Source organism: Bombus pyrosoma, linkage group LG4 (genome assembly GCF_014825855.1).
Source record: "Bombus pyrosoma isolate SC7728 linkage group LG4, ASM1482585v1, whole genome shotgun sequence".
Taxonomy (NCBI): domain Eukaryota; kingdom Metazoa; phylum Arthropoda; class Insecta; order Hymenoptera; family Apidae; genus Bombus; species Bombus pyrosoma.
The window spans coordinates 3,783,381-3,798,070 of record NC_057773.1 but is presented as its reverse complement, the minus strand read 5'-3'; positions in this window follow the sequence as shown (position 1 = coordinate 3,798,070).

Genomic DNA, 14,690 nt, shown 5'->3' with positions numbered 1-14,690 from the left:
CTTCTTGGGTTATTCTAACAAGATACGGGTTTTTCATTATCGGTTTCGCGTCCTAGCGTGAACGTCTCTTTTTCGTTTTAAACTCGCTGCTACGTTTTTTCGGTCGCTTTTAAATCGATCGCATTTGTCTGAGTGCGAAAAATATTTCATGTTTTAGCAAACTACGAAAGAATCGAAGTATATAGGAGAAGAGGAGGACAAGCTAGTTCACATTTATTACAGAAGAATGTTTTTAATATTCAATAAATGTTAATTAATTCCATGTTGGTAAAATGTTTATTCGACACACAATTTAATATAATATAAATACGATATAATTACAATATAAACACATATTTTTCCATCTTACGAATGTTTCATAACCTCAAATATATCGCTCGTCGCGATATTAAAATATTGAAGATAACAAAGTATATTATTGTCACAATACTTGCACCTTCAGATTCTATGAAACTTCGTAGTTGCCTGAAACTCCACAGAATATTAGAATATTCTGCATTAAACTAAAGAAAATCAACAACATCAGCTCGTCGTGTTCTTTCCCGGCATCTTCGATTACGTTGAGACGCACGATCTCTCGTTGTCAAATATTTTCTTGAAATATTAAAAGCGTCGAATCTTTTTGCTTGTCCGATTCTTCGAACGACGTGTGAATATTATTAAAATTCGATTACTTCGATTCGTTTGCTGAAACATAATTTAAAAATAAAAACTTGAGAACTGCGAAAAAGCAACTGATGATCAAAAAGGGATGGTTAGAGCTTCTCTAGTATCGACGTTCTGGCGCTTGCGTCGCTTTATATTTCCACTGCTCTAAGGAGACTAATCGTTGAAATATTTAACGACACGTGAGTATCGTAATCGATTCGAAATACGACGAAATCAAGTTGCTTTCTTTCTTCCATAACATTCCTTTCTTACCCCCTTTTTATGGCCATCCAGTCCTTTCATTTTCCCTCGAGGGATAGGAATGTATTATGCGTTTGCGTAACGGATATAGTTTACATAACGTCGAACAATGAAATTAATAGTTCAATGCCTCCAACGTGATCGCCGAAAAACGATCTGTCCACCACTTGCATGTGGATAACTCGATTGCTTAAGCCTTCTATTTTCTTTAAGGTTCGCTTACAACTACTTAGCACGCGTATTTAAATCGTTGTTTGCCTTCGTCGTCTTTCATTTTCTTATCAAATTCATTATGGGCGAAGATTTAGAAAATCATAATATCAAAGAATTATATAGATACAATTTAATTAAGGGAGATTGGCAAGCTTGTAGATGCATCTCGACACTATCAGATTAATGTCTTATCGCTTCTTACTGTACAACTGGGGTTGTATACAGAAGTGGAACCAACAAGTGTACTTTAGCCTATTTGTGATCAAGTATCGACAACTAACTGTATAAACGTAACTGTATAACTGTACAAAGTGTGTTAACTTACTCCAAGCTGACCTGCATGTTAAACACAAAATGTTTTTATCATCAGGCATTTCATTTTCGAAGTTTCACAGTCATACGATATTGCTCAATTTTGCTTAATTAACGTTTAGATGCTATAATAAGTACTGCGATACGCAAACACTTTTTATAACCACAGCACGTGTTATACTATTCCTCTGTCTTTTTACAAAAAAAAAAGAAGAGTAATTCCCAACTGAAACGATGAGCAAAAGTTATATAAGTAAAGTCTCCAAAGAAACAAAACGAACAAACGTCTCATCTTACGAATAAAATATATCGCGATGCAAGAGAAGAAAAAGAGAAAAATGCAAGAATAGTGCAAAAATTCGAAACCAGTCACGACTCGATTCGAATTCTTTTCCTGCCGCTTTCCTTTGGCTACATGGAAGTAAAACCAGGAAGTTACTTTTCAAACACCCTGTGTACCTCTCTTTCATCCCTTTGTCTCACTTCCTCGGCCGATGTGCTTTCATAGACCCCGTTTCCTTTCTCTCTAACCTTAGCTTAGTCTCGTTCATCTCTCTCTCTTCTTCTCTCTCTCTCTCTTTCTCTGACTCAACCATAGCAGGCCCTTCTCGCCGAACGATCCTAACCCCTAACCAAAACCTGCACCCCCGTTACACTCGACTCGTGAAAGGTTTCCCTCTTTCCCCTCCCTTCCCCGCGACCTCCAGCATTTTCTCTCCTCGTCGTCGTAGCCGTCGCGTCGTCGTGGTCGTCGTCGACGTCGTCGACGTCGTTGTCCCTCTTCCTTCCACCTATGCAACCGGAGAAGCTTCTGCTCCTTTTCCAGCAGAGAGAGAAACAGAGAGAGAGTTTCTCTTTTCCCTTCTACTTCACCCAAATCGCATTCCTCTCGTCTCTGTAAGCCATTTTCTATGCTTTCCTTTTCCATCGTTGCGTCGACTCGCATAAGCGTCTCTCCCTCTCGCCTGTGCTTCGTTCTGTCTTCGTTCCGCTTAACGTTTTCCCTACTTCATCCCTTTTCTTCTTAAGACGCCTCGACGCGCCCTGTTCTCCCATTTCTTGGAAAAGTTCCGTGCTTTCTGCCTGCCGTTCCTTCTTCGCCATACTTTTCCACGCTGCGACGGAATCCACTTGCCCCCTCCTCCACCCTCCTACCCTCTTCCACTTTTCTTTTCCTTTATTCCTCCCTCCCTCCCCCTCTCTCTCTCTCTCTCTCTCTGTATATGCGAGATTCCTGTATATATACCTAGGTAAGTACGTATACAAAGAAAGAAAAAGAAAAAAAGAAGATAGCGGGCCAATCTTTTTCTTCCCTCCTCGGGCATCTTGGACGCGTGTTTGCTTTGTTCTTTTATCCTTCCTCTTCTTCCTCTATCTGTCCTCAGCCACCCCCTTCACGTTCAATCTTCAACATCGCGAACACCGAGTTACTAGCGACGTTCGATCCTTATTCTCTCGATAGAGCTTCGTATCCACGTTGTTGTCCACGTTGGTGATTATCGTTGTTCGGATTGGTGAACGAAGCTATTCTTGATATTGTGTAGACAGACGGTACTTCGAAGGAAGCCATGAGTCTCTCTGTTCCAGGGAGTGGATCCATGTTTTCCACTCAGGAACCGATTTGTCGATGACGCAAACGAAACTGAGTTCCTCTGAAGAGAGGCGAAGGACTCATAGGAGATACAGGTTACGGGGAAAAACTGGAATTCTCGGTAAGAAAACGGGAGAAGGCTGGGACTGTTGGAGAACGTTCTTGGCCGCTTTTCGATCCCTTTCCTTCTCTTTGTTCTAAGTTGTTTGTCAATACTGCGTAGATAAGGAGACGTTGTGACTTTCGTGTTCCGTTGCTGGATATTGTTAACGCTTTCTATTTACTAGCGTAGAATTATTATTAACTTGTAACAAGGGACGATAGTTAAAAGCTTTTTAATGACTTGTTACATGGATCAAAATATCGTAAATCGTTTAACACGGATAATGACGAAAGGATGGAGGAAAAATATAAAATAGTTACGAAGAAATAACTATAATCATGATTACGATATCTTCGTAAGAAATAAGAAGCAATTACGAACGAAATATACAATTTTCCAGACGATGTTGAAATCGGCAAAAGATATTCGATTGAACTTGGGAAATTTCTGTTGTAAAGGATAAATACGTGAAAAAGAACAGTTTAAAAATATCTATGACAATGATCTTTAACTACCAATAAATTGTAACTAATTTAAAATAACAAAATGTCTGGATTGTCATATGATGATATAAATTAAATTCGACTATTAACTACAGTTTCCCTAAAGGTTCTCTTTATTTCATAATTCCATGAATCTTTACCGTAATATTTTTCTCTTGCGACACGGAAACGCATTTTCTGATGGAAAAGTATTATTTCCGTGACTTCACGGTGGTTGGAATAGCGGCGGATCGATTCTGATAATAAATTTCGTAAAAGCGTTAAATAAATGTCGAAAGCGTTGCTTTTCGCTAGACCAGGAAATCACTTTGGAATTAGAATACCAAATAAGCGGTGAAATTTCCTTCGCTTCTCTTTCTAAGTATATATATATTGTATCAAAATTTCATAGTTTGGGTAAACAGATTAGCTTCTTAGGATATACAAGAAATAGCAAAATATTGATTACCAAAGGATACCGTTAAATTCGAATAGCTAATACCCCATTTCAAACAGAACAAAAGTAATAGGTTGCTTTGCCTGTTCTTTCCTGTTTCTAAGTTCTTAATTGTACTATCAACTATAAAATTTTGCCTTTAAACCCGTGAGACAATTCAAACGTATAAATTTTGCAGAATTAATTAAAACTTTATACCTAAATCGATGAGAAGATTTAACTGTACGATACATTTTGTAGCAACAGTATGTGCATTTTACCAGAGTATACAAACTAACGATGAATTATTTATTAATTAGAAGCAATGGTAGACTATAAACATAATGATAATATATTTTATTATTTAGTATACACACACAAATATATATAATGGTGGAGATTTTAAGACTAAACTACAATTTAGCCCAAACCTGATATTTAAATCTGCGAAGAAATTTAAGGGTAAGAACAAGTAAAAATTTTAAATAATTAAAGATTTGTAGCAGCGAATAATAACGAAGATTTTTGCAGCTCCTAATATTAACGTAGCCAAGTTTCTCTCTGACTCGTATCTTCTAATTTTTTTGAAAGCTTCTACGTTCCCTATCGTTCTTCTCTTCCCTCAAAAATATTTTCCCCTCTTTCTTATTTCACAATTATCTTTAATCAGACTGACCGTCCCAGTGTATTCAATCGATACCTTTCCATTTACCAATAACGATGCTCCACTAAATTACCAAACAAAGCCCGCATGTGTTTCCCTCTACCAAAGAGCATTCTCAACGATGTTTCCCACGTTAGACTCGTTTTCCTTCCGAGAAGTCCAACTTTTCCCAGCAACCTGCGTCGTTCGAGTCTCTCGGCTTTTACGTCATCGACAACACGGGTTGGTGAACGTCACTCGAAAAACCGTGGTTCGGCAAAGAAGCCTTTGTAACGACAAACAAGGAGCCGTTTCATGGAATTTCATCGGATTATTTCGCTGGCTGGACGGGGAAAGGGCCCCTTCGATCTCGCTTCAAAACACAATTTCCGTTCTCGCACAATTGCTATCATTTTCCTGTTTCGGGGACCGTTCGATATTTTTCACTGCTTTCTCTGTCCGCACTCGTTCTCCATTCCACGCTGTAGACAGACGAGATTTTCGAATTTTCGCGATTGCTTCTCGCGCTTGTAATCGAATCTCGACATCGTGAAGTTACAGCAGCACATGGAAGACACTTTACGATCGCTTACGACCGTAATGACAAAATCCGTAATCACTTAATTGTCAACCCAATAGATATTCCTGCAGTATATATGTCGGAAATGAAAGAACATCGGCACCTTCCTTTTGGAATGTTGGGGAAAACCCGCAATATTTTAGTCCAGACTTTTATTATAGCTAACTTAAGTAATAAAACTAAGAAATAGTTGTAATGTTCTAATCCGAGTATGGGTACTTGAGATTTATGACAGTGGGCTTGGGCTCGAAGTAACGTAACAAGTCGTTGAACGTAGTCACGGTCACAGGAGGGACGTGTACCTAGCAGAGGTACGGAATAATTATATGGGAAGTTCGACTTTGACTGCGAGTTAGTTCATTCAGACAAGTTCTACTTATACTTATAGTTAGACTTATAGTTGAGTCACACCAGGATCGTGTATCACCTCGCATTCATTATCCCGTTGGTCGTAGATTCGTTATCGAACCTAAATTCATTATCATCGACATCTCATTTGTCCGATCTTACTTGTTAACTCTTGTAATATTCACATCTGTACTCATCAAACGCCCAAAATTCATGTTGTCAAGTTCATAATGTTAAAACAAGATAGCAAGTACTATAGAGTCGTTTGGAAGATTCGTAAAGTTTCTGATAGTCGGCGTATTCTAACACGCGTGTTTCTCAAATTGTTCGACTTTGATTTTTCTAAACTTACCGTTTTCAATATCGAAAACTCCAAGAGACCATTATCCGAACGATAGCCTTCGGAAAAACAGCAGCGTTGCCAGTACACACAGTGTACCAGCGTCATCCTGCAGCAAAGTTGCCCTCGGAGCCGGAAGAATTTGCGTATCGATCGAGGGGGGGGGGCGATGAAACCAATCAGACTGGTCAAGTCAAGCGATTCGTCGGTCGCAAACGAAAAATTTCGAGTCTGCTGGCCAACGTTGGCAATTAGTCGTCAGAAACGGGTTTTCACGTAACAGTCACGTATGCTATGCTCTCTGTCACTGATCTAAAAATCGCCGCGGTGAGAATCGGAGACGGCCGCTTATTAAAAAAAAAATAGCAGAAACAGGAGCCTCTCCCAATTAGTCCGGTGGCATGCATATTCCTCGACGTTTCTGTCGGTGTGGTGTCGCGATCCAATTACTCCGACGCCTACGATTCGCTCGAAATCAAGAGAGAGAAAGAGAGAGAAAGAGAGAGAAAGAGAGAGGAAGGTGTGCAACGACGACGACAATGCACCATGTGATTATTTGCGTCGGTTGGTCTGCGTCATAATGCTTGGGCCAGTCAGTAAATTAGGCGTGAACTCGACGAAGAAAAGAACGAGGAAAGGGGTGGATTTCGAATAGAGATGAAAAGATCGCAAGGACGTTGTTGCACGTTTAGGAGGGGTTTTGTTTATTAGGATGCAACGAACAGGAGAAAAGCTCGCTTACGAGGACGATGAATGGTCCTGGTTAGGTGGCTGCATCCAAGAAAACGTTTCTAATCGCCTTCGAAGAGTTGGAAGAGCTATACGTACAGTCTGCTCGGAGGTTTTGCATGAAGGAATCGTAAGAAAGGTGGGTGGTTTCGCTAGATTAATGGCAGAATGGACGTAGACTAGGTCTTCGTAAGAGGATGTTGGATTATTTCGACAATTGTCAGATTTTTGTCGTTGTTTTGAGTGGATTTGATTACGAAGGCTGAATGAATTGGATGGATCAACTACCTGTGGTTTCTCGTTGAAATATTTATTGATGTTATTTGGTGACCATTTGGGTAATTGGGTGTGTGTTTTATTTTTCGTTGTTAAAATATTTCTCACGTTCGTAAATAGACTGTGTAATACCTGTTCAGATGTACGATATGTGGTTTCAGTGTTGTACTAAAATGTTCCTTGAAATATTAAAAGATCAGAGAAGAAAAGGGCAAGGGCAATACAAGAGGGAAGGAAGGACAAGAAGGTAGCACAGCAAGGAGGCAAAAGACCAAAGTGACAATAATGTGTAATCATAAATTGCAATAGTTTCTAATCATTAGTTCTAATGACTAGAGGTAAGAATATGCTAAGAAGTGCCATACAATAAATGTAAGAAATGTAAATCGAAAGTTCGTCCAAAGCCGAAAGGTACGGACTAAAATAAATAATAATAATATTAAAAGGTCTTTCTTGCTTTGTTGGAACAAGATCCATACTGGGATTTAGAAATTGCAGGACTGCAGCAGAGTTAGGTACATCGTTTCATTTTCATTATATTATGTTCGTGTAGCCAAAATAGATGTTACATGTGAAGAGTAAGTAAAGTAAAGGTTGACAGCTAAAACAAGGTTTCAAAGGTCGAAGCACCTTTAGAATTCAAAGTAAACAAGGGAATCAATAGGTTTATTCGGTTTATAGATTTTGTATGGCACAATAGGTCTACTAGCATTCGTAAAGCAGGAAGAGTAACAAAAGTAGAAACGGTGTCCAGTCACGCATTGTACTTTTACGCAAATCCTTCTTTATAGAGACGTATCGCCAAACTACTTCGAGCTTCGATACAATCTCGTGAACAGAGAATTGCGTATTTTCTTCGATTGTTCTCCTATTATCTTCGTTTCGCTTTCTCTTTGAACACCGATATCTCGAACGCCAGCTCCGAGCACCTACGCCGGCGACTTCTAAACGCGCGTTTATTGCGCTCGAGACAAAAGTAAGAAACAATTGATTGAAACTGTGTAGAAAATTGTTACGCACGACGAGAAAGTCACTAAGGAAACTACAAGAAAGAGAAGTTCAACGTTAGACGTAGTATCATCGCTTTAAAAAACATTCACGAACATCGTTCAGTTTCGCTACAATTTTATTCCATTTAAATCCATTGAAATTGAAACAGCGAAACGAGGACGCTGAAGACACACCAGAAGTTCTCTCCGATTAATTAAACGCTCGCGTAGGCATAGGGTGAAAGAAGAAATGGAATTTGCCACCTGCAATCCCCTTAAAAGGGAAGGGGGTGATCAGAGATGGTGTAGCCTCCTTCGTCCCCGGAAAATTTTATAAAGACGAAACTCCTTTCTCTTCTGGTCGGTTACTGCGCAATATAATATACCAATAACTGGAACAAAGTCCACTTTGAAAGACGGCCCTAACGGCACCGGTTGAATGGACAGCTCACAGCTTAGGGAGTGGGAGCCAGTCGGTGGCCGGGTGCTTGAATCATCCCTTGCCGCTGCTGCTAAACATCCCCCTATTTCAGCAGCGAGAACGGGGGCTTTTTACACAGGGTGAACTCATGTTTATCTGCAGGGTGTACTTAGGTAGAGCCGCGCAATATCCACAAAATCATTTGCCTGTATTATCTCGTTACGGTGGTGGAAAACTTTTTCATTTGCGCCCTGTACCCATCTCCGCAATTTTTCTCCGCGATTCCTGCGATTAATTTTCCACCCTTGATTCTATTATACACTCGCGTTTCGCTCTTATCGAGAAGGTTAACAGGGTAGGTGAGAAGTGTACGGTATTGTGGATCGACGTTTAGGAAAGTTTGAGTAGATTCTTCTTTAACATCGGGAACATCGAAATTTCCAATTTTTTATAGAAATTTTCTAGGCTCGTGAAACAGATTAGTTTTTGAAGGTTTTCATATTTTGTAGGTTTTAGGTTTAGTGGTATCTTCTTAAGGATTTGGTTAAATGGTATTAGAATAAAAAGAAATTTTCGGGAAACCTATGAGTCAACGTATTTGTTCTTCTGATTTCGTTACCTGTTTCTCGTTATTTATTTTATTTTTATTTTTTATTATTTATTGTCTTTGTCTTTACGAATTATTATGAACGCATGAGTAATTTTGGAAAATTAAATATTGACTTTTACCAAGCCAAATGCATGATCATACACACCTATTTGTTTTCCTATCATGCTGTTTTAATTATACCTAATATGATTAGATGAGTATGTATATTTGAGTACATATAAAAAATCAGTAGCATTAGCGTTAATAATTGACGATGATAGAAATGATATAACTAAAATTAAAGTTACGTAAATATTAACAGTCTCCAGACTGTTCACACGATTAATATTGCCAATGCATATAATAAAGTACAAATTTAGTAGAAAATATCGATCCGATGTAATTGAAAGTATGTATTTCACCGAACTATCATCCCTTGATGATGACAAAGGGGAATAAAGCTTGTCGTAAGAGGGTACGGATTTTGTGACTCATTCTATACATCACGTCCATAAATAGGCAATTGTTACTTACGGTAGAAGCGTCTATTGAAGTAAATATTCCATCAGATACTTAAAGAATAATGCAACATATTTTTCCTATCACACGAACGATCCATACGTGTTAATTTCGTCTCATGACTTCACTTATTTCAAACAAATTCATTCTTATTATAAACTCGTTACACGTCTATACGTACATATACAATAAATTATAGAAAAATAATAAATAGTAAATAAAACAAACGTGGAAAAAGATAATAACCAAATAGCTGAACTTCTGCCAATAACAAAATTTCCAGAAATAGTTAACGATCTTCATCTCTTCGTCAAAGCAAGATCTCACATTTTCTAAACAACGCTACTACTGACATTTAAAATATACTACTATATATTGTTTCCTCCATAAAATTTCTTACGGGGTTAAAATATTCCATAAAATACTTTCCTATCCCTTTGTTCTTAATTCTCATGATTCTTCGACCAGGAAACCAAAGTAGACGTATTGAGGGAAATTTATGATACGGCAGGTTAAGAGAGTGAAACTCAACGCATATACAAATTTTTAATAGACATTAAACACTGTAGACAATCGTTGGCCGTGCGGGAAGGATGAACGGCCCGGTTCACAAAGCTTGGCGTCGGCATTATTAAAATTACAGGTCAAGAATAACTTCCTACCGTATAAGTCTGTCACCCTCGACGACTTGCCCACGACAACCTTGCAGGCTGCTGCCGACTGACGGAACGCCTGATGCAACGGCGACGACAATTTGCAAATGAGCGGAGTCGGGCTTATTATTTGTGGCTGTAAAACAATCTTCTTTTCGCGTGCGAACGTACTCGAACGATCGTCCCTCGTCCTGATACCAACACCGAGGCGGATAAAGTTCACTGATAAAGTAAAATATTGAAATTAACGACGTCGAATAGACTCTCGTACATTTTGAATCGAACTGCAGTGTACGTATCGAAAATGTTGACCGGGCAAACAGTCGATAAAATTTCCGCCTGTGAATTTCATTTTTCCAGAACTGCAGTCGATACTTCGTTGGTTTCTCGAATCTTGCTTCTAACGAAATACGATTATCGATTTTGAAGATTATTAGAGGGAATTGCGACGAGTACATAATCGGTTACAAATGTGCGCTAGAACGAACAAAGTCTTATCTGTACTTAGATATACTGAACTAAGAAGATTACAAGCAAGCAGATATAACCGTGTTTCCGTTTTAATAGAATTCAGCGATGATTTTGTCAAAAATTCCTACATGTTTCGAGTAATTATGAAAACGAAAAATTTTAAATCATTTGAACGCTTGGTAGTTCTAACGTTAATTTATTTTGCAATATTTATGACCTAATTGATCACTGGTCAGGTAGATTCGTTTTGTGCGTTCTATTAGTATCTTTCTTTCATACCTTGAAATTTATGGAGGTCTACCTGATGCAGGGTATTACCCTAAGTTCTGAGCGATTCCGTGCTATTCTTGTACCGTAAGGAGTACATTCTATTTAGTAAATAAATAAGTAAGGGGGCATGAGTAATAAAAATACGAGAGCTTTTTCCCAGCACAGGCTGTTGAAATAGACTTTCCTCCTTTATGACCTATCCTTGCTACGAAAATGCGCGACTAGGGAAAGATATTTGTTAGCTACCATTATACAAAAATATTGTGTATCATTAAAAGAAATTACTAAATCATTAAAATATAAGAATTATATCGTCAACTAATATAAACATATAAAAATGAAAAATTACTATTTCATGCTCTCCAAGGAAACACGATAAGGATAGAAATTAATAATCATTAGAATACAACAACTAGATTCTTAAAAATTTAATGAAGAAAGTAGGATCTATTAGAGTTGAAAAAAACATTGAATTAAACAATTAAATATTTCCAGTTATATTAATTATTGCAACAGAGAAATACGAAAGGTCCAATAGCAGATCGACCATTTTTATGCGTTCTCCAGAACTCAGTAACTGGTCGAAGCAAAGATTCGAAAAGGTGTGGCAATTTCGTGCAATTTCATGCAATGGATAAAAATTGAGATAATCATTGTTCGATTTTGATCATACTATTCGATATCACCTGTCTGTAAATAAACCCCCTAAATCTGTAGAAGATAAACAAAAATCGTTTATACATGTAAACCTAATCGCTTGGAAATTGGCTGACTCATTCAGTATAAATTCTTGTTTGTTAACTCTTATTATCTAATGTGTTTGTCACACCTTAAATATGGAAAATTTGAGGAGACATATGTATAATTTGAATTTTCTTACTATCTTCTTTCTAATTTAAAGAGCAATTTACAAAAAAACAAAACGGTTCAAACCATGCTGCATTTGTGATTGTTCCATGTAAAGAAGCTATTGTATTACATCGCTATATAATTTCTTTTTGCTACTGTTAACTGTTACACTACAAGTTCTTTACTTTTTAGTGAAATCCATTTTTAGTGTAACCGCGACTCGATCGAATAGTAGATTTCAGATCACGTTATTCCATGAAAGTTTTAAAAATTACACCAGATCCTTGACACAATATCTGACAAAACGAAATGAAGAATAAATGCTTTCTGCATGACACTTACAAAAATGGAAAGGTCGTTTCCGGCATCGACAGTATTTACTTCAATATCGCCGCATGTGATTAGACAAATAAATATATAAATAAGCATTCGAGATATCTAAAAATAGTATATAGATATACTATAAAAATAGTATTTCCGTGTCAGGGAGTAGGTAATATATTAACAAAGATTCGATAAACAGATCTTTATTCACGTCGGATTCCCCGATATCATGTTTCGGGAAAGCTGCACGTTATATGCATTTTTTGAAATATGCACTTGTCCCGTATCTTCATTTAAATGCCGCACTCTGCAACATGAGAACGTGCAAACGTATCTGTAAATGTACAAACGTAGCCCGCAACCGTGCGAATGTTGCCTGCGAACGTGGCTCACGAACGTGTGAACCTGTTCTGCGAACATGCGAATGTTACCTACAGACTTGCGTACATGATCTGCGAACGCGATCTGCGAACGCGATCTGTGAACGTGCAAACGTGGTCTGCGAACGTTGCCAGAGAATTTTGATTTTTGTACCGAATTCTCATTCAAACACATGCAATGTGCCGGTTTCGAACAAAGAATCGGGCGTTTCCCGGTGCGGAATGATTCAAAACGCGATAAAATTTCGGATGATACGGTTTATCTGAGGGTTTCAAAACACCGTTGGCTGATAGAAATCTGGCGTCGTGATCGTGACCGTCGATCGTCGTATGACTAACGATAACGAAGAAAAGGGAGAGCATGATGCAAAGGCAACGTGGAATTTCGTCATTTCGAAAATCACGCACCTCACCCCCCGTTGTTTTGCGTTGTGTGTGCGCGCGTGCACGCACAATGAATTTATGCGCGGCAGTCAGCGACGCGCAAGCACGCCAACACACGGGCGTTATCCGCGTACCACCCGTTATTCGCATGGTAATCAGAGTGTTAAGCAATAAATTACCTGCATTACTGGGGAATATCGATTCGGCTAGGAAGAGGGCGTACGCGGCCGCTGCAGTTCGATGCAGCTTCGTCGCTCGTGCCAAAGGTTAAGTGCTGCAACCCAGTAACCACTCGCTCCTTAGGAAAAGTTTTTCAATTTAACTTTGTATTTTTCAGATTAATTGAAGCAAATATTTAGCTGATCGCTTGGAATTCGTTGCTAATTCTTGACAAAGGAAGGTTAGGATATTTGGTTATTATCGCTGCAATGTTGGTGATCGTCTCGTAACGTTCCTAAGGATCCCTAGCATTTTTAGTTCCTAGGCAAAACTCATAAGTATAATGCCGATGTTTACGCCTTCATGGGAAACTTAAAGATGCTAAGATGCATAGAATGCATATAGTATGCAAAAATATATAAAATATTCAGATTATAGTCGTGGTATTTAGCAGATAAAATAAGTCTTTGCAAAAGTTCCATTTCTTTTTCAATGCGAATTAAATCTTCATTTCAAATTGTGACTGGGTAAGAACCATCTAGATATATGCTAAGTAAATGGAGGAATGAAGATTGTTAAACTGTACGACGCTTTATCTGCATTGTTTTAAATCACGCATTGTCACCTTTATCTTATTCAAATATGTATTATCTCAAATCGAAGTGCGCAACAGGATTATCTCTTGACAAAATTATTTTTCCCAGACGACCAGTATGAAACAATCATGGAATTAAACTTTTTTAAAAATGTTTTATTATATCTTCTCATATTTGATACACGTAAAATGATCATTGACTTGAGACTTGCTACATCTTTTCACATCTAACGCTAGAATTGTCATACCAATCGAGATGATGGTAGCAAATTTTTTACCTTTACCCTTAGTAAAAACGTACATGTGTTCTTGGTAACATTAATGTTTTGTTTTATCGAGACAGGAACATAATTACACATACTCGTTTATTTACTACTACGTGTAACATATCTAACTGCATATTGAAAATCGGTAATTGTATCGGTAGTATTAGTATATGCAATTTATTGAAAAATATCGCTAACCCAAATCTAACCTAAACATAAAAAACCTGTGACAACAGTGACAAGAAAGAAATCAAACTCATAACTCCTGCACGCTTAATCTAGTGATTTTCCGTACGCGCATGCGCAATAATCAAATCCACTACGGCGCGGCTTTCTCGCGATCCTGCCCCCATCGTCCCTTTCTCCGCTCAGTGAACGCTAATTAAGCGTTAGCTAATCGCGACGTCCGATTGCTGAAATCTTGCCTTTCAGCGACAACCACAATCGCTTTTCTTAGGCTATAGTTACACCGAATATGTGTTCTGACAAACAGCCGTTCCGATGAATTAGGCTCTGGTTATAGTGGATTCTTACAACCTGGCATTCTGGCGAATTCATTACGTTACAAAGAAATCAAATATATTGTATGTAGATTCTTACAACGTAAGCGCCTGCATTGCGGTCTTCAAATGTTTCGTTCGTCGGAAAACCAGTTTGTCCAAATATTAACCACAGTCTTAAAGCACCTGAAGATTGACGTAACTACTTTCAAAAGAATCTATATATGTACTCGATCGTAGTTCGTCAAACGATGCATCCAGTGAAACCCTAACCTTACTCGACTCGCAAAACTTCGATTCTATTCAGAATCTCGGCCACAAGATCGGATAGCCAGGTTCGACAACCATCGCGAAATCTT